General features: G+C 40.5%; 1 pseudogene across 1 annotated transcript; it reads right to left on the bottom strand.

Annotated features, from left to right (window-relative positions):
• LOC308630929 (aldehyde oxidase 3-like) lies at window positions 1-25,282 on the bottom strand (annotated as a pseudogene). The gene is made up of 6 exons: window positions 25,246-25,282; window positions 23,076-23,182; window positions 18,458-18,522; window positions 16,457-16,641; window positions 4,908-5,126; window positions 1-422 (listed from the first exon to the last, which is right to left on the bottom strand). The product of its transcript is annotated as an aldehyde oxidase 3-like (transcript).
• Window positions 25,283-27,081: the final 1,799 nt, after the last annotated feature.

Genomic DNA, 27,081 nt, shown 5'->3' with positions numbered 1-27,081 from the left:
TCACTGCCACCAGCGTCCCTGGATTGCGGGGGTAGCTGCGCTGGGACATGGATATTGCAGGCCTGTGGTGCCCTCAACCACCGCCGTGTCCCCGCGAGTTCCTTTGGGCCACCCTGTGCTGAGGGGCCGCGTTGACTTCCGCGAGAGCCGCGACCTGGGCGCAGGACCCTTCCCACCTGCGGTTTCCCCCAAACTCAGTTTGGGGCTGATAGTGGCGGCAGGGGTGGTCACAGTCTGTCTTTGTGAAAGCGAAAATTCTGAATCTCCCGAGTCTCGCACTGTGAGCAGCGCGCGTGGCTTGCGGGAGCCGCTATTGAAGTTCAGGGCAAACCCGACTCTCAGTTGGTGGCGAAATGCAGGGTGCGTGATGCTCTGACGGGCTTGCGTTCTTGGCTGGGGTTTGGAGGGCAGCTTCTGAGTGGCTGAGTGAAAAAGGCCGTTTGCATCAGGCCAGAGCTATTATTTGCGGTTCTCCAGGTTTGGGCACAGTGGTTTCTCAGGCAGGCAAACAATTTTAATCTGTGCACATTTTTTTTTTCCTTGATGGTCATCAAGATGTATCCACCGCCCACTCACCCATTTCTTGTGACCTCCGTTTCCTTATGTTTAGAAAACCTTCTATCTCTGCTGTACCGTCCAGGATGTGGAAGCCAGCAAGGGAGGGAGCGGGGAAAGGGGCTTCTGGGCACCAGGTGGCCCCTGAGCACTGCTAGATCTGGGGGCAGAGTAACTAGAGGCCTCTTATTTGCTATCTTCGCGCCCATCAGGGTGATAATGGTGTGATTTTCAGGCCAGTTAATTTTTAAGTAGGTGTGCAGGGGATTGAGGTGGGGGTAGGGTTCAGGACCTTTAAAATCGCTGACCAAAGGGAACCTCCTTGCAATACAGGTGGCTTGCTCTGTCTGAAGGTACCCAGAGTGCACGGAGTCCAGGGACCCCTAACTCACTTTCAAGGTGTTCTGTGCCTGATGCCTCCCATTCGGCTCAGATCTTTCTTCCCATTTCATGTTCCCCACCCTCCTGGCCTTGCCTCACCCCTTCCTCTCTTTCTGCTCTTCATTTTTTCTTTCTTCTCTCTCTCCCTTTCTCTCATCCCCTGCTATATTTTCCTCTTTCTTTCCTCTGTGTAATTTCACCCTCTGGTGAGTTTTATCCAGTTTCATGTCTCTAATTACCAATTTAATTCATGAATCATAATCTGCAGTGCAGACCTCTTGCCAATCTGGAATTAACTCCTTGCTGGATAAATCCCTTGGCTGATTACCAGGCTAAAGTGAATTTGCCACCTTCCCTCAGAAACAGCTCCACCTTTTTGGTAGCCTTTTTCTGTTGTCACCATCCTCCTGCTCTGCCTGAGCACAACCTTGGGTTTATCTTGACTCTTTGTCCTCACCCCATCTTCTCCAGCCCATCCAATCAGGTAGCACATGCTGTGGCTTAAATCTGTCTTTCCTCTTCATTGCTACTAGCATGGTCTTGCTCAATCCTTTGCCATCTCTTGACTATTACAGAGGCTTCCCAACTCTTCTGTCTCAAGCTAATTCACCTTATGCAATCTGCCAGATTAAGCTTCTTGATTATGCCATTTCTATGATCAAATTACCTCCAAAGACCTGCCCGGTGTGCAGAATAAAACCTGAAGGCTTTAATATACGTTTTTGTCTAATATGTTCTAGTCCAGGCTAGTTTCCTAGTTTAATCCCCAGATTTTCCTCTTTGGTTTGCTTTGCAGACAAACCAAATTATCTGTGTTCCAAGATGCACCCCGTGATTCTTTAACACCCACCTTTGCATTAGCTTTTTCCTCTCTCTGGCATTCCTTCTCCCTCATGTCCACTTGTCTACATCTCAACCATCAACTAGAGGTCATCTTCTCTCCTCCTCACCTTCTGTAGGCCTGCATTTGTGCTATATCCACTAGAATACTTTCTACTTGTGTTGCTCTAATTAATAGTCATTGCTAACATTTATTCAGCTGTTCCCATGTGCCAGCACTGTTAAATAGTTTTAGAGCTAAGCTTATTTAGCATTCACAAAGACACAACTGGATAGGTGTTATCACTATTTTAAAGGCATACAATAATGGATCAAAACTTGCCCAAGGTCACACTTAGAGCTAGTTAAGTGGCAGTGCTGGGACTGATTCAAACCTAACCATCTGATTTCAAAGGTAGCACATCACTCTGACCTTTTCTAATTGGTTAGCATTTTGTGAGTGTTCAAAGATGAAGCAGAAATATAACATGCTAACTATTCTAAAGAAGTCAGCCACCCAGCTGGGGAAACACTTTGGATGTGTAAACAGCTCTCAGTTCTTGGTGCTGTCTCAGTGTGCTGGTCCCTGCACTGGGTGGTTTGTATAGTAACCACCTGTTTCCATTGTCTGTCTCTGCACCAGACTTTGAACTCCTTGGGGCAGGAACTGTTGTTGTTTACTGTGTTTCGGCCTCAGCCCAATATAATGCCTTGTACCAGGTACATAAAACCTACTTAAACTGAGCTAAACAAATAAACAGATGGGGGTGGCCAGAAGACAAATATAACAATATCAGGACAGATGTGAGCTGCTCAGTTGGACTGGGGACATTAAAAGGGTTCAGGGAGGAAGAGCCACTTGAAGGATGAATCAAGTTCAGGAGTACTTCCTCTTACCCCCTTCCCCTTCCTCATCTCTCCTCATCCTCTCCTCTTCATTTCTCCCTGGTATGGACTTTTAATTCTCAAGCTTGTGAAAGCTTATTTTTTAAGCAATGAGAGGATTGATCACCTGCCCTGGCTTCCCACAGCCCCTAAATCACTTCCAACTGCCAATACCTCTAAGTCTAGTCATTTTGTTCTCAGGTCAAGATACAAAAGGGATTGTCCATAGTTTCAGTAGTCTAATAGAAATGCAATGCAAGGCACAGATAAAAGTCACACATAAGTTTTAAAATTTTCTGGTAGCCACTTGAAAAAAGTAAAATATGTTGCCATGGTTTTGTTGTGGTTTGCCCTTTAAAGTTTCAAACTGTGTTTGAAGCTTGATGCCCAGTGTAGAAGTGGAAGATGGTGTAGAACTTTTAAAAGGAGGGGCTTAGTTGGGGGTACTTAGGTCATTAAACTAAAAAGTTTTTTCTCAGCAAGAGAAACAATAAAAGAAGTAAATAGAGAGCCTACATCCTGGGAACAAATTTTTACCCCTCACACCTCAGATAGAGCCCTAATATCCAGAATATACAAAGAACTCAAAAAATTAAACAATAAGATAACAAATAACCCAATCAACAAATGGGCCAAGGACCTGAACAGACACTTCTCAGAGGAGGACATACAATCAATCAAAAAGTACATGAAAAAATGCTCACCATCTCTAGCAATCAGAGAAATGCAAATCAAAACCACCCTAAGATACCATCTCACTCCAGTAAGATTGGCAGCCATTATGAAGTCAAACAACAAGAAGTGTTGGCGAGGATGTGGGGAAAAGGGTACACTTGTACACTGCTGGTGGGACTGCAAATTGGTGAGGCCAATTTGGAAAGCAGTATGGAGATTCCTGGGAAAGCTGGGAATGGATCCACCATTTGACCCAGCTATTGCCCTTCTCGGACTATTCCCTGAGGACCTTAAAAGAGCGCACTATAGGGATACAGCCACATCAATGATTATAGTGGCACAATTCACAATAGCTAGACTGTGGAACCAACCTAGATGCCCTTCAATAGATGAATGGATAAAAAAATGTGGCATCTATATACAATGGAGTATTATGCAGCACTAAGAAATGACAAAATCATAGAATTTGCAGGGAAATGGATGGCATTAGAGCAAATTATGCTAAGTGAAGCTAGCCAAGCCCTAAAAAACAAATGCCGAATGTCTTCTTTGATATAAAGAGAGCAACTAAGAACAGAACAGGAAGGAAGAGCATGAGGAAAAGACTAACAGTAAACAAAGGCGAATGGGGGGAGAGAAAGGGAGAGAGAAGGGAAAGCATATGGAAATGGTAGGAGACCTTCAATGATACACAAAATTATAAGAGGTTGTGAGGGGCAAGGGGGAGGGAAAAAAAAGGGGAGAGAATTGAACAACAGCAGAGGAGGTAGAGAGGGAAGATGGGGGAGGGGAGGGGGGATAGTAGGGGATAGGAATGGTAGCAGAATACAACAGTCACTAATATGCCATTATGTAAAAATGTGAGTGTGTAACAAATGTGATTCTGCAATCTGTATTTGGGGTAAAAATGGGAGTTCAAAACCCAATTGAGTCAAATGTATGAAAGATGATATATCATGAGCTCTGTAATGTTTTGAACAATCAATAAAAAACCCATCAATACACATATAAAATTAATTTATAATGAGTTAACTTCAACTCAATATATCAAAATATTATTTCACCATCTTATCAATATGAAATCATTAAGGAGGAATATTATAATCTTTCTCTTTGGTAATGCAGCTTCAAAGTGAAGTGTGAATTTAGCATTTAGCACTGTGACACATCTCAATGTGAATTAGACTTTTTCCAGTGCTCAGTGGTCACATGTGGCTTGTGGCTATGGTCCTGGACAGCACAGTTGTGGAGCCACAGATGGGGCTGCCCAACCTTCTCCAGGTCATGCCACATGTAGGAAATGACAGTATTGTGCAGCGCACCTGGGGCAATGGAGGAGGTTGGGTTGTGGCTGAAGGTTGCTAGCAGCAGAAAAGATCAATAGTTGGTCTACTACAACCCTTTCAGGCCCCAGATGGGAAGGAACATTACTCAACCCTTAAAATCCATATACCCTATGATAAACATAAAAATCCTATAGCTTTCTATTTGCAAATTCAAAATAGGGAACTTTCATTTTTCTAAGTGAAAATGTTATTCTTGGACTATGAATTTACTTTCAAGTTGACATATGCTCTCTGCCCCACATGTACCAAGAAGCACTGATGGGTTCCAGAGATTTGCAGACAAGGTAGAAGGTCCCATTCTGTCTGTAAACTGATCCATATAGACCATTCGAATCAACTCGGGTGTGGTTGGGCTGTTCATCCCAAAATTGGGGCTAAGCCTGTATCCCTGTGAGCTACAGCCACAGCATCAATTCTGGTGAAGAACACTGAAGACCCCAGGAACATTCTGGATTCCCCTGAACCATGGTGGGAGGGGGAGGAGACAAAATTAAAAGAGAAGATTTTTAGTAAACCTCGCCTAGGACATCTGGCCCATGTGGTGTTGGGCAGGGGTGGGCACAGTGACCAATGGACTAAGCTAATGTAGAAGAGCATCTAGAGGGTCTGGGTCATGCAGGGGATGGTGAATGTTGAACAAACCCACTTATGGTTGAGCATGTGTGGGCTCTGCCTGATAGTCCCTTATCTCTCCCAAATCAGTACCTACCTACCTGGGCTCATTCTCTTTTCAAGATATGGTTTTTCCCAACTGTCCCTTAGGATCTCCAGGACAGCTCTGAGCTCTGCTACAGGACTTGGTTTCCATTTGTATAGGCAACTGGCTGGTCCCTGAAGGAGCTCTGGTTTGGAGGCAGGTAGGCCATGTGGTTACCCACAAAGTTGGTGAAGCTTGCCAAATGGTGAGAGACTGGCAGAGGCCTGGTGTGCTTATGCTTGAGGGAGCCACGTGGGTGCAGGCAGGGAGGCTGGCCATAGTTTCAGGTAATCCCCACAGTTCCACCTGAGTTTCTAAAGGATGAGGAGGACAAAGAAATGTCTTGGGTTTTGGCTGACATTCCCAACTGGGCCTTTGCCAAGGGTCTATCTTTCCTAGTATGAATTTTTTTTAAAATTACAGGTCTTATAAAGCTTTCCCAAGTTATAAACTGAGAGTACCATAGTAGGTCAAAGCTTTTTTAAAGACACTCATGCCCCTTCCAGGAGATTCATGTCCTCTTGGTGTGCGGTGCCTGCCATTGAGTATCTCTGGGTTAAATGCCCCCTAGGGTAAAATCTAAGTTTCCTACCACCCAGGTCCTGTACCATTGTGTCAAGGGCACACTCATACATCCTGTCCTGCATGAAAAGTGTTATGTCACACACTGGCACTCTTCTGACTGGTTGTACAGGCTGATTCCTGCACATGAGCTGTCGGACCATGAGGTGACATTTAGACCACTCGCTACTTACCAGGTTCTGATCTGTGAGGTGCTCATCCACCTGGAGGGAGGAAGTCTTTCTCTTCTTTGCCTCAAGATGCTCTCTAGGCCAGAGAAGCCCTGAAGTGGTGACCAGAGCCTATGTAGTCCTGCTCTGATGAAGTGAGGTCGAGTAGGAGGGGAATGCCAAGAGGAAATGAGCTGAGTCACAGAGGAAAAATCAAAGTGCTATGAGACAGGACAGCCAGGGACATCTACATGACCTGAGGGGCAGAGGAGGTGACATTTACACTGATATCTCAGGGGTGAGAACTGACAGTCAGGTGAGGGTTAATCTCAGGCAGAAGGGCAGGTGGTTATGTGTCAGCTTGATGAGGCTAAGGAACCTCAATGTTTGGTCAAACAGCAGTGTAGGTGTTGCTGTAAAGCTGTTCTGTAGATATGATTAACATTGACCATCAGTTGACTTTAAGGAAAGTTACCCTTGAGCCTGTGGGTGAAGCTCATCCAATCAGCTGGAGGCCTTAAGATCAAACCTGAGGTTTCCCTGAGAAGAAGGAATTATTCTGCCTCAAGGCTTTAACCCAGAAATGTACCTGAATTTTCAGCCCGCTGGTCTGCCCCACAGCTTTTGAACTTGTCACCCCCATAATTGAAAGAAAATAAATCTGTGTTGTATATACTCACACACACATATGTATATATATATAGGTATGTATACACATATGTATGTATCATGCATACATGTACACATAAACATACATGTGTAACTCATTCACATATGTACAGGCATATACACAGGTAGTCCCATTGGTTCTGTTTCTCTCGAGAACCCTGACAGATGCAGGTGACATGGGCAAAGAAAGAGAAAGGCTGAAAGAGAAAGGCTGAAAGAGAAAGGCTGGGCCCATGCAGGGACTGAAGAAGGCCATGTGGCTTGAGTGCAGAAATCATGGCACCAGGAGCCCTGGGAAAGGTCAGTGGGTGGACTATGCAGGATTTGGAAGCCTTGTTGAGGACTCTGTGTGTATCATTATCTCACGGGGAACCAGCAAAGGGCTCTTACTGTGAATGACTTAACTTTCTTCCTCCTTATGTACTTCATAGCTAATCCGTTGCCTTAATCGATCAATCATGTCTTAACTCCATAATTGGCTTATGAAAACCCTCAGACAGTGACTAACCCTGGAAATGAGCAGGAGCTGGTGGAGTTATTTTGGCCCAGAGAAGCTTCAAAGACCTTTGTTGACATTATCAGTGGCTCACTACTGCACCTTTACTGGTTCAATCAGGTCCTGCAGCCCTGCCCTCCCCAGCAGCTGGACTCATCTGAGGTTGGAGGCCTGGATCCACACCCCATGTCTCTGTCGTCAACAGGCCAGAGTGCCAGAGACAGGAGAGAGGGAAGCCATGGCTATAGTTTTTGTATACAGTCATATGTTGCTTAACAATGGGGAACATTGGAAAAAAGCATTGTGAGGCAATTCCCACATTCTCCAACTACACAAACTAAGACAATAATAGGGGATCTAGGTGATATCATCTGATGGGTCCACCTTTGTATATATGGTCTGTCATTAACTGAAACAGCATGTGACTGTACCTGCCTTCTGCCTTCTGCTGCCAGCAATTTTCCACATACATTAGACTCTGAATCCTGTCAATGACCCTGGCAAGTGAGGTCCCTGCATTATAAGTGTCCTACCCAGGATTAGGTGACTAGAGGTGATAGAGTTGGGCTCTGACCCCTGCACCTCAGTTGCTTGCTCCTGAGAGTCCCCTGGGCAGCCTGGGCAGACCTGGAAGGTTTCACAAGGGAAGAGGAGCTGATGATCATTATAGTCTGAGTTTACTCCTTAACCCAGCAGAAACCTACCAGTATCAGGGCTCTGCAGTTGATTGGCCCTAGAAGACTACTCAAGCTCTCAAGAGACTGATATATAAATTTGTTCCATTACATTAACTTACAAGCAGAAACCAGACTGTATAGATGGAGCTGGGCTGGTATCTTCCTGTGGACAAATCTGAAGCGAAAGCAAGCTGCGATCAAAGGCTCCTGAATAGGCTTAGAATCCATCGGTGATAGTCACTCTGTCCATGAGGAATGGCTTGATGAATGATGCCACCAGCTTGGCCTAAAATGGGGTCATGTCAGTCCTATCTGAAGCTGAACTGTCACATACAGGTGCTCAATGTAAATATTTATTGAATGAGTAAGTGAATAAGTCAACACCCATCCAGAAGAGCTTATTGAGCAGTTATAACAATAGCATAAGTAACATCAGCAGAAACCACAATCCTCAGTTAACTCTGCTGAGCCTTGTCAAGCCCTTCACATGGGTTGTGTCCTTCAATTCTCACAATAATTCTGAGGGTTAGGCCTGGCTGTTGTCCCTTTTTTTGTTGTGGAAACTGGGACTCAGAGCAGTTAGGTAACTGCCCAAGGCTGCATAGCTGGGATTGGACCTAACCTGATGGCACTCCTGAACCTTAAATCCACAGCTATTGTGATTCAGCATCACTCTCCTCTGCAGGGTGGTCACATTTACCAACTGCTACAGCTTGAATGTGTCTCCCAAAGTTCATGTGTTGGAAATTTAATCCCCAGTGCAAAAGAGTTGGGAGATAGGACCTTGAAGAAGTGAGTAGGTCTTGGGAGCTCTGCCCCTGCCTCTCAACACTGATGCCTTGGGCATTGCGCCAAATGAGCTAAGGCCATTACTGTGGAAGTGAATTCTTTATTGTGAGGGTGGATTTGTTATAAAAGTGACTTTGGCCCTCTCTTGTTGTCTCTTGCCTTGCAATGCCTTCTGCTATGTTTTAATGCAACAAGAGAGCCCTTCAGTCTTGAACTTTCCAGCCTCCAGAACTATGGGTCAAATAAACTTCTGTTCATTTTAAATATCCCAGTCTCAGGCATTCCAGTATAGCAGAACAAAAGAGAAGACACTGATACCTGTGACTCTTCTGCTGTCCCATCTCTTTTTCTGCCAATTGGCACTGAGCAGTATTATAGGTGTCAACCTGTCCTTATGTAGAGTTTCCTTATTTTACCTTAGAAGAAGTTTCCCCTTTTTCCTGGTTGGCATAGAGCAACTATATAAATACATAATTATATAGAACAACTATGAAATTGTACCTCTGAGTACCGTCATGGGCTGCATAACAATGTTTTGCTCAGTGACAGACAGAATATGTGATTATGGTTCCTTGTGACTAAAATGGAGCTGAAAAATTCCTGTTTCCTGGTGATGTCGTACAGTCTAACATTATAACACAGTGCATTGCTCAGATGTCTGTGGTGATTCTGGTGTAAACAAATGTACTATATGTCAGTTGTATAAAAATATAGCAATACAACTAAGGACAGCACATAAAACTTGGTAATAATAATAAACAACTCTATGGCTAGTTTATGTATTTACTATTTTTAAAAATTATTTTAGAGTGTACTCCTACTTATTTAAAAGAAAGTTGACTGTAAAACAATATTCTGTCTTATGCTGGCAGCATCTCACACACCTCACTTTTCCTGGCCATGTTGAGTGACAGACATACACCATTGAGGTTTCTGTAAGTGCACACTGTGATGTTCATTCAACAATGAAATTGCCTAATGATGCATTTCTCAGAAAAGCAACACTTGGTTGTACTGGACTAGGGAAGAGGCACCCAAGACAAGCAATGAGTCCTGGTCCAACTGCACATAGGAAGTTCCAAAATGCTGCGATATCTGAGAAGATTGAATGCTTCCAGGGCAGAGGACTACGTGACAACTTGATGATCCTAACTCCAGAGAGGTTGTTCCCACTCCCTTAGATATGTGGCCCAGATGAGTATAGTGTGGGGTGAGGAAAAGGGGAAAGCTGGGATACCATGGCATAGTTTGTGCTAGGACAAGTCATTTCTTATAATCTGTGTTTTCATTGAAAATAAGCATCTTAAAAAGGCAACCCATTGAGACAGACTGTGAGGCAACATTATAGTCTTTCCCTGTGTGGTTCTGAAACTGCACAAGGTGATACTTTCCCAAGTAACCGTCAGCTAGACAAGTTGTCCCAGGGTTTCAAAAAGCCACAATCATTGAGAAGGAGATTATACCACCACACATATCCTTAATTCTAGGGTCTGGAATAGGTACCTAACTGTCCCTCTCATCATCCTCTGGAGGAGGTGGAGTGCAAGGAGCTGTGTTTAGAGCCTGAGTAGTGCCCGCTGTAGCTCCCTGGTGGCATGTTCATAGAATTCCATAGGATGGTATCTGTCTAGAGGTCCTGTGGCCCATTCCACAAAGAGCCATGCGTTTCCTGAAATAGATTATTTGATGCTATGAAAATATATTCTGGAAAAATATATGGTGATCTGTCAGAGCACGAATCTCCAGGATATATAAAGAACTTTAAAAACTTAACACCAAAAAAACCCCCCAAAAACAAACAAACAAAAAAACCAAAAAACAACAAACCATCTATCAATAAATTGGCTAAGGAGCTGAACAGACACTTCTCAGAATATATACATTTGATCAGCAAATATATGAAAAAATGTTCAACATCTCTAATCATTAGAGAAATACAAATCAAAACTACTCTAAGATTTCATTTCACTCCATTCAGAATGGTTATTATCAAGAATACAAGCAACAATAAATGTTGTTGAGGATGTGGGGAGAAAGGCACGCTCATCCATTGCTGGTGGAACTGCAAATTGGTGCAACCAATGTGAAAGCAGTATGGAAATTCTTTAGAAAACTTGGAATGGAACTACCATTTGACCCAGCGATCCCACTCCTCCGTCTATACCCTAAAGACTTAAAATTGGCATACTTCAGTGACACAGCCACTTCAACGTTTACAGCAGCAAAATTCACAATTGTTGAACTATGGAAGCAACCTAGATGTCCTTCAATAGATGAATAGATAAAGAAACTGTGGTACATATATACACAATGGAATATTACTCAGCATTAAAAGAGAATAAAATTTTCAGGTAAATGGATGGAATTGGAGAATATCATGCTAAGTGCAATAAGCCCATCTCAAAAAACCAGGGGCTGAATGTTTTCTCTGATTAGTAGATTCTAATCCATATTGGGGGGGGCATGGGATAAGTGAAGGAACTTATGTGGCAAAGGGGAGGGGCAGTGGGGACAAAGGGATAGGAAAGATGGTGGAATGAGATGGACATCATTACCCTAAGTACAAGTATAATTGAACAAATGGTATGATTTTACTTCATATGTATCCAGAAAAGTAAAAAATTCGGCTCCATTTGTGTACAATGAATCGAAGAGCTTTCTATTGTTATTTATAACTGATTAGAGCTAATAAATAATTAAATTTTAAAAAAGAAAGAAAAATATATGGTGACCTACTTATTTTTTATTTTGACAACATCCTGTTGAAATAAGAAAATTTTGAGCTACAACATGAGTCCCTCATTTTTGAGTAGCCCATCATTTTATGAAGTTTTATTAAAATGAAAAAAATAATTATTCTGAAACTTACTCTTAAATGGATTTAAATTCATCATGCTCATTAGGGCTAAGGAGGGCAATATTAACTTACATCATTTATGAGACAGACTATGCCAGGATTATATTTGATCTGGATAGGACATGAACACTTCTAAGCAGTGTCTCTCAAACTTTTTATTTTATTTTTTTTTATCATAATCCACTGTAAGAGCTACATGTCACATTTTTCCCAATACACACATGTGGGCAACATGCACACATATGCAGACATCTAAGAAAAAAATATTTTTCCTTATTACATATAAAACATATTGATATTTTTCTATTATTGCTTAATTAAAATGGTGGTTATGACCTCATAAATTAATTTTATGATCCTTTAATAAGCCATAAACTTCCAATTAGAAAATGATACTCCAGGACTTAACTGAGAAAGTATATACAGCAGGAGAAGGGCAAAAATGACCTCTCTCTCAGAAGTACAGTGTCGTGACCATCACTCTCTTTTAGGGGAAATATATGTGTTGATGGAGTGGGTCTGGGGATTAGCCACAGAGAAAACTAGATTAGAGATGGAAAAAAAATCAATTCAACATGTCAAATATTTTTAAGTATCCCCCAGGTTTATCTACTGTCTTATGTCTGAGGGAGGTTACCTAGGACTTGTCCTCAAAATGCTTACGGCTGTTTACTAGTGGATAAGATCATGTAGGGAACGTTTGTAGAATGAAAACATTGAGGTCCCAGGATGGAGTTCTGAGAACATCAACATTTAAGGACTGGGCAGAGAAATGGGAATCTGCAGTAACAAAAACCCAGAAATAAACAGAGAGGGAGGAGGAATATCAGGAGAGTGAAGCATTGCAGGAACCAAGGAGAGAGATTTGAGGAGGAAGCAATCAGTGGCGGTGAATCTGCTGAGAGGTCAGGAAGGTTAAGGGCTAAAGAGGGCCCATTGTATCCGATAGTAGCACTGAGATCATGGAGACTTTGGGGACACTTGCTTTAGTGCCATGGTGAGAGCAGAGGGCAGATTACAGGGCTGAGAAATGAGTAGGTTATATTCCATATAAACATTTATATCTAAAATGTTTATATCTAAAAAATAAATTTATATCTAAAAAAATAAATTCATATAAACATTTATATGTAGAGACAATAATCTGAAATTGACTGTGGTTTGGAGAACTTTGGCTTATTACCATTTCTTATTTCTATATCCCCTCTCTAAACGTGTGTCAAAGCTTTGCCATAACATGAGCAGTGACCAATTCTGTAGATTGAAAGGGTGTTATTGTTGAACAATGTTGTTATTGAAAGAATAATGTTCAGTTCAGCCTCTTTTACTCAGGTATTCAGAGCATATTTGGGGTCAAGATAATGATGTCCATATGGCCATCTTTAAAACTGGCTAATCATTAACACTTTAAAACTCTAAGTTCCACATATATTAAAAGGAAAGCTCAGGTCTCAATTCCCTCTTGTGACATTTAAGTGACTACATAAAACTTTCTGCTGCCCTTAATTGGAAAATGAATATCACAAAAATTTCTGAGAAATGGAAGTGTAGTTGGCTTTAAGTGGGAGGAAATGGAGTGGGGTCCTGGAAAGTCAGATGAAGTAACAAATCAAATCATCCGCCCACAGGAAGTGTTTATTATTTTGTAGAGTGGGTGAAGATTCATGTATATGACATTGTAGAATTAGACTTGAGATAGGGTGTCCAGGTACACATTGGAGGGGCCAAGGAAGTTCAGGGAATCTTCTTATGACTCTTTTTTTATTGTAGTTGTTTTTGATATTTACTTTTTAGTTGTAGTTGGACACAATACCTTTATTTTATTTATTTATTTATTCAAACCCAGGGTCTTGCATATGCTAGGCAAGCACTCTACCGCTGAGCCACAACCTCAGCCCTTCTTGGGTGTTTTATGGGTGTTGGGAGAGAATGGGAGGAAGAATCGACAAGGATGTTGGGCTAGCTTTCTGCTTTAGCACCTGAGTGTGGCTGGCAAGGATGCCCCGCACTGCTACTTTCTCATGTTTTGGAATGTTGGGGTAGCCCTCTCACTGGTGAGTATGGGTTTGGGAGGGAAGGCTCATGGGAGCAACTGTGTAATGACTAGAACTTACCCACCTTGTGGGTTAGGGGTGGTGTAGTGATGGGGGTGTAGAAAGTTCCTCCATTTCTAACAATGTGAACAAGTTTTACAGGAAACAAGGGCTGAAGGGACTCCTGAGGACTTCTCCTTGCTGCTGGTCTCAAGGTTAAAGGAATTCTCAGAACATCATCTGCTGGTTCACTGGTGTCCCTGTAGGAGATACACAGTCCTAGCTGTCCTGCTGTTAGATGTTCTGGAATCTCCAGAATGAATCAAGACACAGTGACTGTGAAACAAATTCTTGAAGCCTTATTTTGAGATTTTTTTCAGTTTTAGGTGACCTACTGAATCATATACATATGATTCAAGTTCAAGAGTGGAGTGGGATCTTTCAGCCTTTTAGGTATCCTTACAAGTAGGCTGTTAAAATAATAGAGTTTGGGAAATTTTCAAAGGTTTATCATAAAGGGATTTGACAACACTTAAAAGAAAGGGAGACTTAGCTAGGATGTGGAATGGGGAATGTTGGAGTCTTTGATGAGCATCTTTGCCTGACTTCTGGGGACAACTCTGCCCAATCAATGCTTTCCCATCTCCAGAATTGAGGCCTGTCAACCTTTGCTTTCCCAGTATTTCCTCACCTACTAGGCTGAACCATATAAAACTACCATATTTGTAAGTAAAAAATGGTCAAATATATCACCAGTTTTGTATGATTCGACCTAATATCAGCTAAGGACATCTACTGACAAAATCTACTCCAATGTCTAGTAATGTTGTGTCCTCTTTTTCTAGTAGATGCATGGATTTATTTAATTTTGGCATTTGGTAACACCAGTTAGGTGATTTTTGATATTTGTCTTTAACACTTGAGGAAGGACCCGTTTGATATCCTTGGGACCAAGAGGTTAAGTAAAGCTGGAATCCATCTGGAATCCTGCTGGTTCTCATGGTTGGGCTGCTGTTAGCCACAAGAAGGGAGCAAAGGAGATGCAGATGGCATCAGCAGGCCCTCTCCCTTGCCTCTTCTGATCTCAGTCAAGGGATGGAACTGTGAGGGGCAGTGAAGTGAGTCTGTTTTATCTTTTTTAGTTTTTTTAAACCCTTGGTTCCAATGCAGCCCAGTGAGTCAGGCTTGAGAGGAGCATGGGCATGGCTGAGTACTCTGGCAAGGACAGGCATACAGACACCATCCCCTTCCCCAGATTTTGCAAAGGATATTCTATTTTATCTGCCGCAGTCTGGCTGGGCACAATTCAGGAGCCACTTGTCAAAAGAAACTAACTTTATTTTTAGAACTACAAACGCCAAACAAAACAGCTCCTCAGGAAAAAACCCTCAGAGCCCAACTGCCACCACCGGCTTCCCCCAAGCCTCTCACCCCCACACAAACCTCACCACCTCCCACAATCCTCCTGCTCTTGAGGCTGATTGGCTGGGTTGCGTGGGCGGAGCCAAAGAAGTTCCCCAATCAGCAGCTCCGTGGAGGAGCCAATCAGCTAGATGTTGCTGGGGCCTCTGTGAGCCAATCATCAGCTGGCTGTCTGAAGGGCAGGGAAACAGCCAAATGAACATCACCACAGAGGAGCCAATCAGCTAGATGTTGCTGGGGCTGCTGTGAGCCAATCATCAGCTGGCAGTCTGAAGTTTGCTGGCAGCTGGAAGTTTGCTGGGGCCCCTTTGGCTGTGGCTCTCAACATTTATCAAAAGACCCTAAGGGGTTCCAGATATTGAGATAGGTGCTAGAAAACTCTCTGAGTGTCACAAGCCATCTGTGGGCTGTGTATGCGAACTATTACACATAGTAGCCAAGTGAAGGGATAGGCCTGGCACTGTGAAGGGATTGATCCCATGATGCAGGTGCACTTCCCCCTCTAGTTCTGCCTAAGATCCCACACAGCATCTGAGATGGGTGTGACTCTCCAAGATGTCAATCAATCTGCTGACCACAACATCATAAAGCATGACTCCACCCTTGAAACCTTATTCCTCTCTGAGCTCTCTGCTATTAAATAAAGGAATGAGGGCTCATGCTCTCTTTCCAGAGCTATCTTTCTAGTGTGGAAGCTGACCCTTAAGGTCACAAAGCCAGCCTGTCCTTGGTTTAAAAACTACTCTCTGTGTTGTGTGATTTTGCACCGCTTTCTTAGCTTACTGTTGCAGCCAGCTGTTTTAAACCCAGTTCATCTCATCTGTAGGGGTCATGGTGGAGATCTGGGGACTAATTTTTTTTATTGGTTGTTCACAACATTACAAAGCTCTTGACATATCATATTTCATACATTAGAATCAAGTGGGTTATGAACTCCCATTTTTACCCCAAATACAGATTGCAGAATCACATCGGTTACACATCCACATTTTTACATACTGCCATATTAGTGACTGTTGTATTCTGCTACCTTTCCTATCCTCTACTATCCCCCCTCCCCTCCCCTCCCATCTTCTCTCTCTACCCCATCTACTCATTGTTATACAAAATTACATATAAGAGGTTGTGAGGGGAATGGGATAATAAACAAGGAGGGAAATGAATCTGGGGACTAATTATAGCAGAGAGCAGCTGTAAGCCACCCTTTCACCCTTGCATTATCTTAATGCCATCTCTCTTTTGTTCTCACTCATGCTTTTCATTTCTGCGTACCTCTCTGGGCTATATTCTCAGCAAATCCCTCAGTGTGATTTTTAAAAATCCTAATAGATCACAGATTGGGCCACTCATCCATCCACTCATTTGTTAAAAGGAAAAAGGAGCATATACAGGGGTCAAATTAAATAAAGACTGTAGATGCTTACCTTGGAGGAGTAGCTTGCTTTTGGATTTTGTTTGATGTCCTCAGGGACATGTGGAACTCCTCAGGGATGTAAGCAGCCGAAGGAATGTTGTACTCTGGAACAAATGTGTATGGGACTCCTTCAGGAGAATATTTCAGTTCCTCTAAGGCATAAAATCCAAGACCTTGAGTAAATGTCCCCTTGATCTGAGACAAAGAAAGAAATGAATCTCACTTTTTTCATGCTGTTTATGAATTTCCAGTTGATCATCTAAAGCTCTCACTCACTTAAAGTGACTGATTCCCTCTGGAGTCCAGGTCTCTATAGCTCTCCATATTCTACTTACAGATACAAGCAATGACTTCTGAAATTCTTGGGTAGGTTTTGGAAAGATGCCCAGACTTTCTTGAAAACACAATAATACTTATTTTCAATGGTCTGCTAAGTTATTTGCTTAGCAGTGAATTTTAGAAACAGATGCCTCATTCTCCTGGAACAAGATCTCTTCACCCCAAAGACATTTTACCAATGAAAGGATAACTTATAATTTTTTCAAAAAAGTTCTTCAGTCCCTTTTCCAGTTATCAAAGGGTCTTTCCAAAATCTGAGGATGGTGTTCAAGGTCTCGTGTTTGTTCTTTCTCAGGAATGTCCCAGAAAATTTCTAAAGCAGTAGACCCATATCCCAGCATCTTCCCCCTTCTTTCTCTCATTCCAAGGGCTAAATTTTGACATAAGCTGATTATATTTTAAATTTAGCAGCTGTTTAAATAGGAATTTAGGCCTACAAAAATGTGATCCAAAAGAAATCAATGGTAGGCTAAAAGAAATGTTAGGGGGCTGGGGATGTGGCTCAAGTGGTAGCGCGCTCGCCTGGCATGCGTGCGGCCCGGGTTCGATCCTCAGCACCACATACCAACAAAGATGTTGTGTCTGCCGAGAACTAGAAATAAAATATTGAAAATTCTCTCTCTCTCTCTCTCTCTCTCTCTCTCTCTCTCTCTCTCTCTCTCTCCTCTCTCACTCTCTCTTTAAAAAAAAAAAAAAAAGAAATGTTAGGCTAAAAGAAACTTTTGTTTTCTTTGTTCATATTTGTAATGTGCTAAAATATTTGGGTTACATAAAAATGTTAACAAATACAATTGTGTGACTTTTCACTGTGGAGTTAAAGCCTTCAAGCTTCCAAGCTCATATTCTCTCTTTCTCTCTACCCCTCCTTCCCTCTCTGTCATGATCCTAATTCTCATGTGATTTCAACTAATACTTCTACTTGGATCACTCCCAAATACACACCTTCTGCTCTGAGGTTTGGACTTGGACTTTCAATCTTTTCCTTGACATTTCTGCCTGGATCTCTCACAAGCCTACTTGAGGTTAACAAAGCCAAGCTGAGCTCATACTTGTAAGTGTACACCTCTATGCCTCTTTGTATTTTCCATCCTTGGAACTACCATCAACATTGGATCTCCATGCTGGAAATTTGGGATTCCCCCACCACCGTTGTCTTTTTTTCTTCTAGTTCTGGTCAATTGATAATTTTATCTCCTAAGTCTTTGTGAACATCTGTTTCCTCTTCCTTATTCTTCTTCCCATTGCTGGGTACATCTTTTGTCTCATCCCTGTAATGAATTCCTAAATGATTCTTAGGCATTGGTCTGTGGTTCCATTATCCATCATGGGTGTCACAGTCTCTTAGAAATTGTAGAAACACAAGATTTCTGGGACCCTCTTGATTCCCTGGGTCTAGCAGGGCCTGTATCTATGCAATCCATAGACGTTCATGGAATAAAAAAACAGAATTCAAGAATTCTATTCCTATGTTGTTACATGTAAATGAATAGGAGGATGAGAAAGAGGAAATAATTTTAGCCAACAGAACAAACTAGTTAATGATACCCAAAAAATAGAAGAAAGAGATTTGCTTCTTTCAGCCTGTAGTTAGAACAGGTAAAATATTGATTAGTATGTAAAAAATTCATATATTAACTCACTGACAATTTAGATATAAGGTATAAACATATACTTGTCTATATCCACAGCAGGATTTATACTAAAGGAAGCATCCGTGACAACATCAGTTCTAATGTTCTTTAGGGAGTAAAAACCAAACAGATGGTTATAGTACATATTCCACTTTTAAACAGTAAGATTATTTTCTCTTACCAAGGATTTAAAAGGTGATCATAGAATGCCATGGCAAAGTTCTACTTTTGATAAAGATCATAAAAATACCAAATATTGCCAGTTAAAATGTTTCTTGGAATAAAAAAAAAATTAGAGGTTATTGATCCCAGGAAACATTTTGACTGGCAATAGTTGGTATTTTTGTATGGTTTTATTTTTTTATTTGGTATATAATATGTATATGCTATCTATCAGAACTTTAAAAGTTTATTAACATCAAGTACTAGTCTCTCTTCCTATAAAATCAGCATCACAATTTTTACCTTAATCAGTCCCAATATTATATAGCCATTTAAAATAATGGTTATGGAGAGAAATAATAATGTACCAAATGAGTATAATGGTATATAAAGTAAGAAAAATCAGGCTATAAAATTAAATACACAGATGAGAATATGTATGTAAAATTTTGTAGAAAAATACTAGAAGTCAATATGTCTATTTTAAGTTATATGCTATTTTAAGATAATAATATTGTGAAAGAGTTTTAGAAGCTATAACTTTTATAATGAAAATATGTAGCAGGGTTGTCTTGACTCAGGTTTAATGAATAGGCATCACTTATTATTTACTTTGCATAAAGCATGTTGCTAATAAACAGAAGGATATTGAATTTACAAATATGTCAACGTTACAAAGCTTTTAATGCATTTTTTTCTTTCAGAGGTTTGCTTAATTATCTCATTCCTTCTTTCTGTTTATTTTTCCCCCCATGAAGATTGGTGATTGACAAACCCTTTCAGTTTCTGTCAGATAGATATAGATATTTATATATCTATCCCAAGTTCACTGAAACTCTAGGTTGATAGTTATCTCCTCTTAGTCTTTTGAAGATAACACTCCATTGTTTTTTGGAGTCTGAAAAGCTGAAAAGAAGTCTTGTGTCAACCTCTTAAAAATAGTATGTCTTTACACTTTTAGCTTTTTAATATTTTCCTCATCTTTTATCCATTACATAATGTGTCTATATTTGGATTTATTTTTAACTATCTTGCTGGGTATTCTTTGAATTTTGTATCTCTTTCGATTCTAAATAATACTTAGCTACCATTTCTTTGCCATTTCCTGTATTTTATACTTTTTATTCTCACTCTTATTAGAAATATACTAAGGCATTTTAGTTTGTCCTTCATGTCTCCTATTGGTACCGCTGTTGACTGGTGACGAGTCCTTGCTTCCCCAATGTTGAAGTATAACACCAGAGAAGCACGCGGAGGCAAGGTCAGAGTGGAAAATAGAAGTTTATTAAAGAAGAGCAGAACAGACTTCTCCAGGAGAAAGAAGGGGACCCAAGAGATGGAATCTGTGGAAGTGATAGTTCTTTCAGTGATGGAATGTAGGTGGGAAGGCCCAAGGGGTGGGACACAGGTGGGTCAAAGAAGTAATCTAGTCAGGAAGGACTTCTGAGTCAGCACCTTCAAGTTTGCTGGGGGCTGTTCATTAACACTTCTTTGGGATGGGCTATCTTCATGTTTGCTGGGGCTGTTCATTAACACTTCTTTGGGATGGGCTCTGGCCTTGGGCTTTTTCCTGAACTTCATTAACATTCCAAGAGTTGTCCTGCATTTCCTGGAATTCATTCTCAACATGGCCTCCATTTTAGATCTTACTCGATATTAGACCCGATTTACCTAACTACACTGACTACTTAACTTTAAATCTGGCTTCACTATTTCTCCATCATATTTTTTATCTCTGTATCTTGCTAGGCTAAATTCTCAATAAATCCCTCAATGTGAGTTTTCAATTCACTAATTCTCTTTTTGACTAGTTCTGATCTCAAAACTTCTAGGTTTAATAACTGTATTTTTAATTGTCAGGATATTTTATTGGTTCTTTTCATATATACTTATTCTTGATAGTCATCAACTTTTTTCATATCCTCCTGTTTTTGAAAACAACAAAAACAAAACCCAGACATTTCTTTGAGGATCTTAAACATGTTTATCTTAAAGTAATTTCAATTTGTTATATTCATTCCATAGCAATAAATTATCTTATCACATTTCATGGTGTTAGTTTTTCCTTGTGTGCTTTCAAATTTTTAGTTTTCAAGCTCATTCTCTGTGAAGTTTCTTTTATTTTCTCTCCCCAACCATTCATCCCTGGGTTGTGTGATTGCTCCCACCTGGTTCCTTGGTTTAGAATCAGATCTCTGTCAGTAATTCTGGGTTCTTTGCTCATTGGGATAGTGCTTCTGGTTGGACCATTTCCTAGTTTCCAGGCAGCAATTGCAGTTTTCCTCAAACTCAGGATTGGTCAGTTAGGAATCTCTGACTTAGCTGTTATTTTTTCATAGTGAACCAAGCTGCTCTCCCATTGTGGTGAGGATGGATTTCAGTCCCCATTTCACAGAAAGAGTTGAACTCCTGGCTGCTTTTGTTTGTTTTCATCTGGAACCTGGTGGACCTAAGCTTGGCCTTCACTATCTAGGAATTACCATTCCACAGATGAGGGAATTAAGGCTTAGAACCTTCATATATCTATCCCAAGTTCACTTGGCTAGTACACAGCACCTGACAGCAGACCTCTTACTGGATTTCATAGCTTGGGAGAGGGTGTTACCAGTATACAGAGGTGGCAGGGATCTGAGCTAGTAAGACTTGGGTCAAGTTCCAAATTTCCATCAAGACACTCACTTACCAGCCAGATTTTTTCCCTCAGGTCCAGTCTCACTTGTTTCTACTGTGAGCCACAGTTATAAACTTTTCTAGGGGGTTTCCAAGTCTCTGAGTCTAATGCCAGAAGAAATAAGAATAAGAGGTCTGTGGCTTTCTCTCTAGCTGGGATAGAGTGACAAGGAGATTTGTTATATCCAGCTCTTTGGTAACTTGTTCTAATGTACATTAGTATATCAGGGATGAACTGAACAATGATTTGTCATTTGGGATGGTTTATTTTTTCATTTATTTTGAAAAACCTTTATTTCGAAAAGAGTATGAAATTTAAGAGTCAGAAATTTTGCCTGGTGTGGTGGCAAAATCCCAGTGGCTTGGGAGGCTGAGGCAAGAGGATCTCAAGTTTAAAGACAGCCTCAGCAACTTAGCAAGACGCTGTCTCAAAATAAAAAATAAAAAATGGGCTGGGATGTGGCTCAGTGGTTGAATGCCTCTGAGTTCAATTACTGGTATCCACTCCCCCCCCACCAAAAAAAAAAAGAGTCAGAAATTCTGATTATTGAATTTTCACAATGCTATTTAGTAACTGAAACTTTGATCAGATTTCTTAATCTGAGGGCTGGGGATATGGCTCAGTTGGTAGAGTACCTGCCTAGCATGCACAAGTTCCTGGGTTCAATTCCCAGCACCACCGAAAAAAAAATTCTTAATCTGAGTCTCAGATTTCTCATCTGTAAAATGAAAATATCAATAATAATACCTAGCTCATGGAGTTGTTATGTAATTAACTAAGTAATTTCCCAGAAAGATCTTTACTAATTGCAAAGGGGTATACAAACACCAGTGGTATACAAAACAAATTTTTGATATAAAATTAAAATAACAATATAATATTATTATTCTACAAATAAAACTTAAAAATTCACAACTCAATGACCACTAATTGAGCACCTATTATGTGCCAGGCTCTGGGCTAGGCTCTGAGAAAAAGAAAACTGAATGAAACAGGGGTCCAATCACCTAAGGTAGGCCATTGCTTTTTCCTTTTCCCTTCCTCAGTATTCCATCACCAAATGACATCCACCTTCAATGCGGTATGTCTTAGATCTACCCCCTTCTTCTCATTCCTGTGGCTTCTGATACAGATCCTCATCCTCTTTTGTTTAGGTTATTGCAGAAGCCTCCCTGCCTTCTGGTTCTGTGCTAGTCATCTGTTTTCATCTACCCAGTCACCAGACTGACCTATCTAAATTCCAGATTTAACCATGACTTTTTTCCCCCCTGCTAAAAACCCTTGGTTGGATCCTGATTCCTGAAAGACACTGGAAGTGTCAGTGGGTTGCCATATGTCCAAGGTCCCTGACTAGCTCCCCAGCTTCATCTCTTAGAATCACTTGCTGTGGCCCTTCTGAGTGGTACCACCTGTGTGGCCCAGACACAGTATGCCAGCCCTGCTGCTTTCTCTGTAAAACCCACAGTTGTCACCTATTATGCCTTTTTCTGTTGGTAGGACTTATCTGCCTGGTTTCTTGCTTTCCCTGACCACCTTGGTACCTCTTCCCCCACCTGGGGGTGAGTCAGGAAGAATGCCTAATAGTAGTATTACTGACTCAGATTATACGCACAGTGTGAGGATGTTTGATGTATCTTTCAAGAAAGGCTAACCCATTTGAATAAATTGGGACCAACATGGGATGAGAGTACTCATTTTTTTTCGATATACTTGCTGGCACCCAAATTGTTATTTATTAAATATTTGCTAGGCAATGGGCACAAAAGGTCAGTCTCAGCACTTTCATTAAAAATTTACCACGGAGTGATATGGTATCTGCCACTTGCCTTGTGAGCACCTGTCAGACAGTCAATTTTAATCTCAGAACAGGCAGCTCCACAAACAAAATAAGGATAAATGTCAATTTCTCCCTTCTCCCAGTCTATGTGAACTTCTTAGCACCGACAAGACAAAATACTCTCTGTAGTCAGAACACGGATTAGCAGCAGAGTTTTCTCTAAGAAATGAAAATGAGAGAAATCAGACCGTCTTCAGAGTTAACTTACATCACAAACAGAGTGTGGTGCTTCTCGAGGATTCACCAAGTGCCTAGAGCAGACAACAAGAGGCATGATCCTGCTGTGAGGCATATGGTCCACCTCACATGCAGGATTTCAACAAGAGGCTCCACTTTTAACTTTAAGCAAAAGTAAAATTTTGAAGCATCTACTCCATGATACATCCATATTTTTAAAATACTCCCAAAACATTTAAAACATTTGCAACTTGGAAAAGAAGGAAAATCCAGAATAGTTTTCTTTTTTACACTATCTTGTTGGTTGGTGGTAAGGTACAGTGGCACTGAATATGCATTTGTCAGAAAATAAGGCTAAATAAACTCAGATGACACATTTCATGAGATCCAGCACTTAGATGACGGCGATCGCTCCTCTTCCACTTCTTGCTGTGGTACTTTGAGATCCCAGACCCACACACACTTGTGATACAAGTGGCATTTTGCTTGACAAGCCATGTTGGGAAGATGTGGAGCTGAAAGGTTCATAATTAAATGATGCTGTCATTTGATTAGAGGGACTCTTTTTAGCAACATCTTTATACTGTACATCACCAAAATTTCCCTACGATGTGAGTTTCACCTTCCTATGTGATTTTAAAATTGCTCTCAATTTTGAAGTGTTTTCTTTCATTTTGTGCTTCTAGTCAAAATTTCCACTAGTCACAAACATTTTGGTGATTTTTTTCTTTTAAATTGCAAGCTGGGATCACTTGGACAAAGTTTCTCATATAAATAATTGATAATAGTTTTGAGGAATTGACTTCTTACTTCTGACTTGATCAGCTAATAAGTGAGACATCTTTTTTCCATAAACTCTCCATGACCTTCCTTCTTTTCTTCCTCTCTTCTTTTCTATTTCCCTTCTTACTGCCTTCCTTCCTTCCCAGACACTCCAACTCCTCTTCTTCCAACCCACATTATTCATTCATTCTACAATGTTATTATATCTGTATGAATTGTATATATTCTATGATATTAGTGTTATATGTGGATAGTACAGATTATATTTTCTGAGTATGACAAGTCTTCTTTTACCATTTTTCTTGTAGAGAAATTAGTCTTGACCTATATGATTAAAAAAGTTGCACACTATTTGTATACCTGTCAGACAGGTATTTCTGTTAACATATTAATCAGAAGAAGAGTTCTGATTAATACATTAAAACATTAATTATGATATTCATCTCTATGTTAACATATTAATCAGAAGAAAAATTGGGGAAGTCTTATGAGATTGAGAGACAGAAAGAAACAGAGGCCAGTGTTAGCATGCAAGGGAACTCCTGTGAAACTCAGGTATTTTCCAGTGTGGTTGGTAGGAGATGGATGTGAACCTAGCTGGAATATTGCATTGAAAAGCCAGCTCATCAAACCCCCCTTCTGAATTCTATGCCCTTAGGAAAACTTCTGGTTCTGAGTTGACTTCTTGTGTAGACCTGTCATGGAGAGAATGTGTTGGCCATGGAGACTCTGGGTCATCTGTTCCCTCTGCAGTTTTTATGATTTTTCTTCTGCAACTAGGGAGAGTGTAAAAGTAGGAAGGGCTTTTTGCTGATACCCTGGCTTCACATCTCAGTTGAATTTCAGAGAAAAAGCAAAATAGGCCACAGGTCAACAGCAGAGTAGAGTGAATTTGAGAAATAGGATGCTGTGAGTTCATGAGAGGACTAGGAGAAGCAAAGATCAGGAAGCAGTCTCCTGCTGGTGGTATCTTGGGACTCCTGCTGGAGTTTGGAGGAGTGCAGCAAAAGAGTGTCCAAAGAAGAGTAATAAAAATGACTGCAGTACAGGAGAATTGCTCTTTTAAACAAAAAGCAAAAATTCCTGACTAGTTTGGCCAGTTGGAGCCCCTTGCACCCATTCTGTGTCCTTTTGACATGTCCTTGTCCTTCTCAGGACTCTTCCTTGTATTATGGCACAATTCACTATTCTAGGCTCACCTTTTACTTTTCCTGTCCTAGTCCTGGAGTCATCCATTGTGATGACTCAAGCATAAAAATAAATGATAGTAAATAATAGTAAATGAATAATGTGAGCTGGGGATGTGGATCAGTAATACAGCATTTGCCTAGAATACACAAGGCCCTGAGTTCAATCATCTGCACCAAAAAAAAGTAAGTAAATAAATTATCACTCACTGAATAATATAGGAAACCATGAGTCCATACTATTCTAAATAAATAGGAAGTTTTATGAGAGACATATATTTACATAGTTCCAAAGTGTCTCTCCATGCAATAGGTATTAATTACAAAAGGAGAGAAACAGCCTCACAGCAGGGAAGCCTAGTAGATACCATCTTAATCAGGTGGGACACACTGTAATCATGTGTCACCCAATGGGATGCAATGAAAGGAACATGAAATCACTTTTGTAATGTGCTGACAGAAATGCATAACCTTGATTCAATCATGAAGAAACATCAGACAAATTGAAATTAGGAGACATTCACAAGATACCTGGCCATGATCTTCACAAGTTGTAGTCCAAGTTGTAGATGTCTAGGAGAGATGGAAGACCTGATCCCAACTGAAATATACCTCAGAGACAGGACAATTAAATGCAAAGTAAGATTCTGTGTTGGATCTTTTTGCTATATAAGACTTGACTGGGACAACTGGCAAGTCACACATAGGGTCTGATGGTTAGACATTCGTAACATACCATGGATTTTTATGGTTATATTGTATATTGAGTGATACTAAGCACTAATGTGCTCAGGGGCAATAGGGCAATTCATTCTCAAATGATTCTGCAGAAATAAAATTCTCTGTATTGTGCTTCCAACTTTTTAAAAATAAATTTGTGGTTGCTTCAAAATCTAAAAAGGAGTTAAAATTTTGGTGATAAATTATTCTTGAGAAAAGAAAATGAACTGGCCAAGTAATTGTATTCAAATGCATGGTCACTTGCTGTGGAAAGGATCTTTTTCATCTGCTGAGAAATTTAACTCATGAGAGATTCATTTAAATACAAACATTTAATTTAGTTTCACTTATAAGGAGCCTCAAATGAGCCTGTTTATAAAATGATTCCCAACAGATACAGATGCAATAATCAAGACATTAAAATAAGAGTAACCGATGAGAACCAAGAAATGAAATAGAGTGAATCATAAAAGACTAAGGATTTACGCATAATAAAACTAAATTAAGCATAAAATTAACTTCAAGCTTCCTGGTGGCCAAGGCAAAGAAATAAAAAGAAAGTACTTAATATTTATTAAACAACAAAATATAAAGAATAGCAGATCACTAGGAAAAGAAATTTTTCATGCTTGGCTCTCTAAAAAGTAATTTATAATGCAGAAATTTAAATGGACATTGTCAAATAAGTAAGTTGAAATATGCACTTTATAAAAAAAAATTCTGGAACTCTTTAGATAAACCAAGTTCTTATATCTCAGTAAAAATTAAGAGAAGAGCATGGAATTATAGTTCTGTGTATGTATTTCTAATGAGAATGACAGTAACATAATCCAGGCATAAAGTTTGGTTATTTGATTTGATAGCTATGTAAGGCTTAGAGAATTAAACTAGTTTGAAATTATGCAAAGTATAAGAGCTTAGGCTAGTTTAAAATATTGTCTACTGTTTAGTCACTGGAAAGAGGGAGCTCGGTGTAATGATGAGGTGTTGGGTCCCTTAGAGGGGCTTGGCTCTCCCACCCAGAATCCTGGCTTTCTTCTTTTTATCTGTGGACCTCAGGCAAGTATTTGGCTGCACTAAGGCTCGGTTCCTTGCTTCTTATTCCATGCTTTTGTGATGATGTCAAAA

The sequence above is a fragment of the Spermophilus citellus genome (genome assembly GCF_964194105.1).
Source record: "Spermophilus citellus genome assembly, chromosome: 11".
Classification (NCBI taxonomy): Eukaryota; Metazoa; Chordata; class Mammalia; order Rodentia; family Sciuridae; genus Spermophilus; species Spermophilus citellus.
This window is presented reverse-complemented; position numbering and strand designations above follow the sequence as displayed.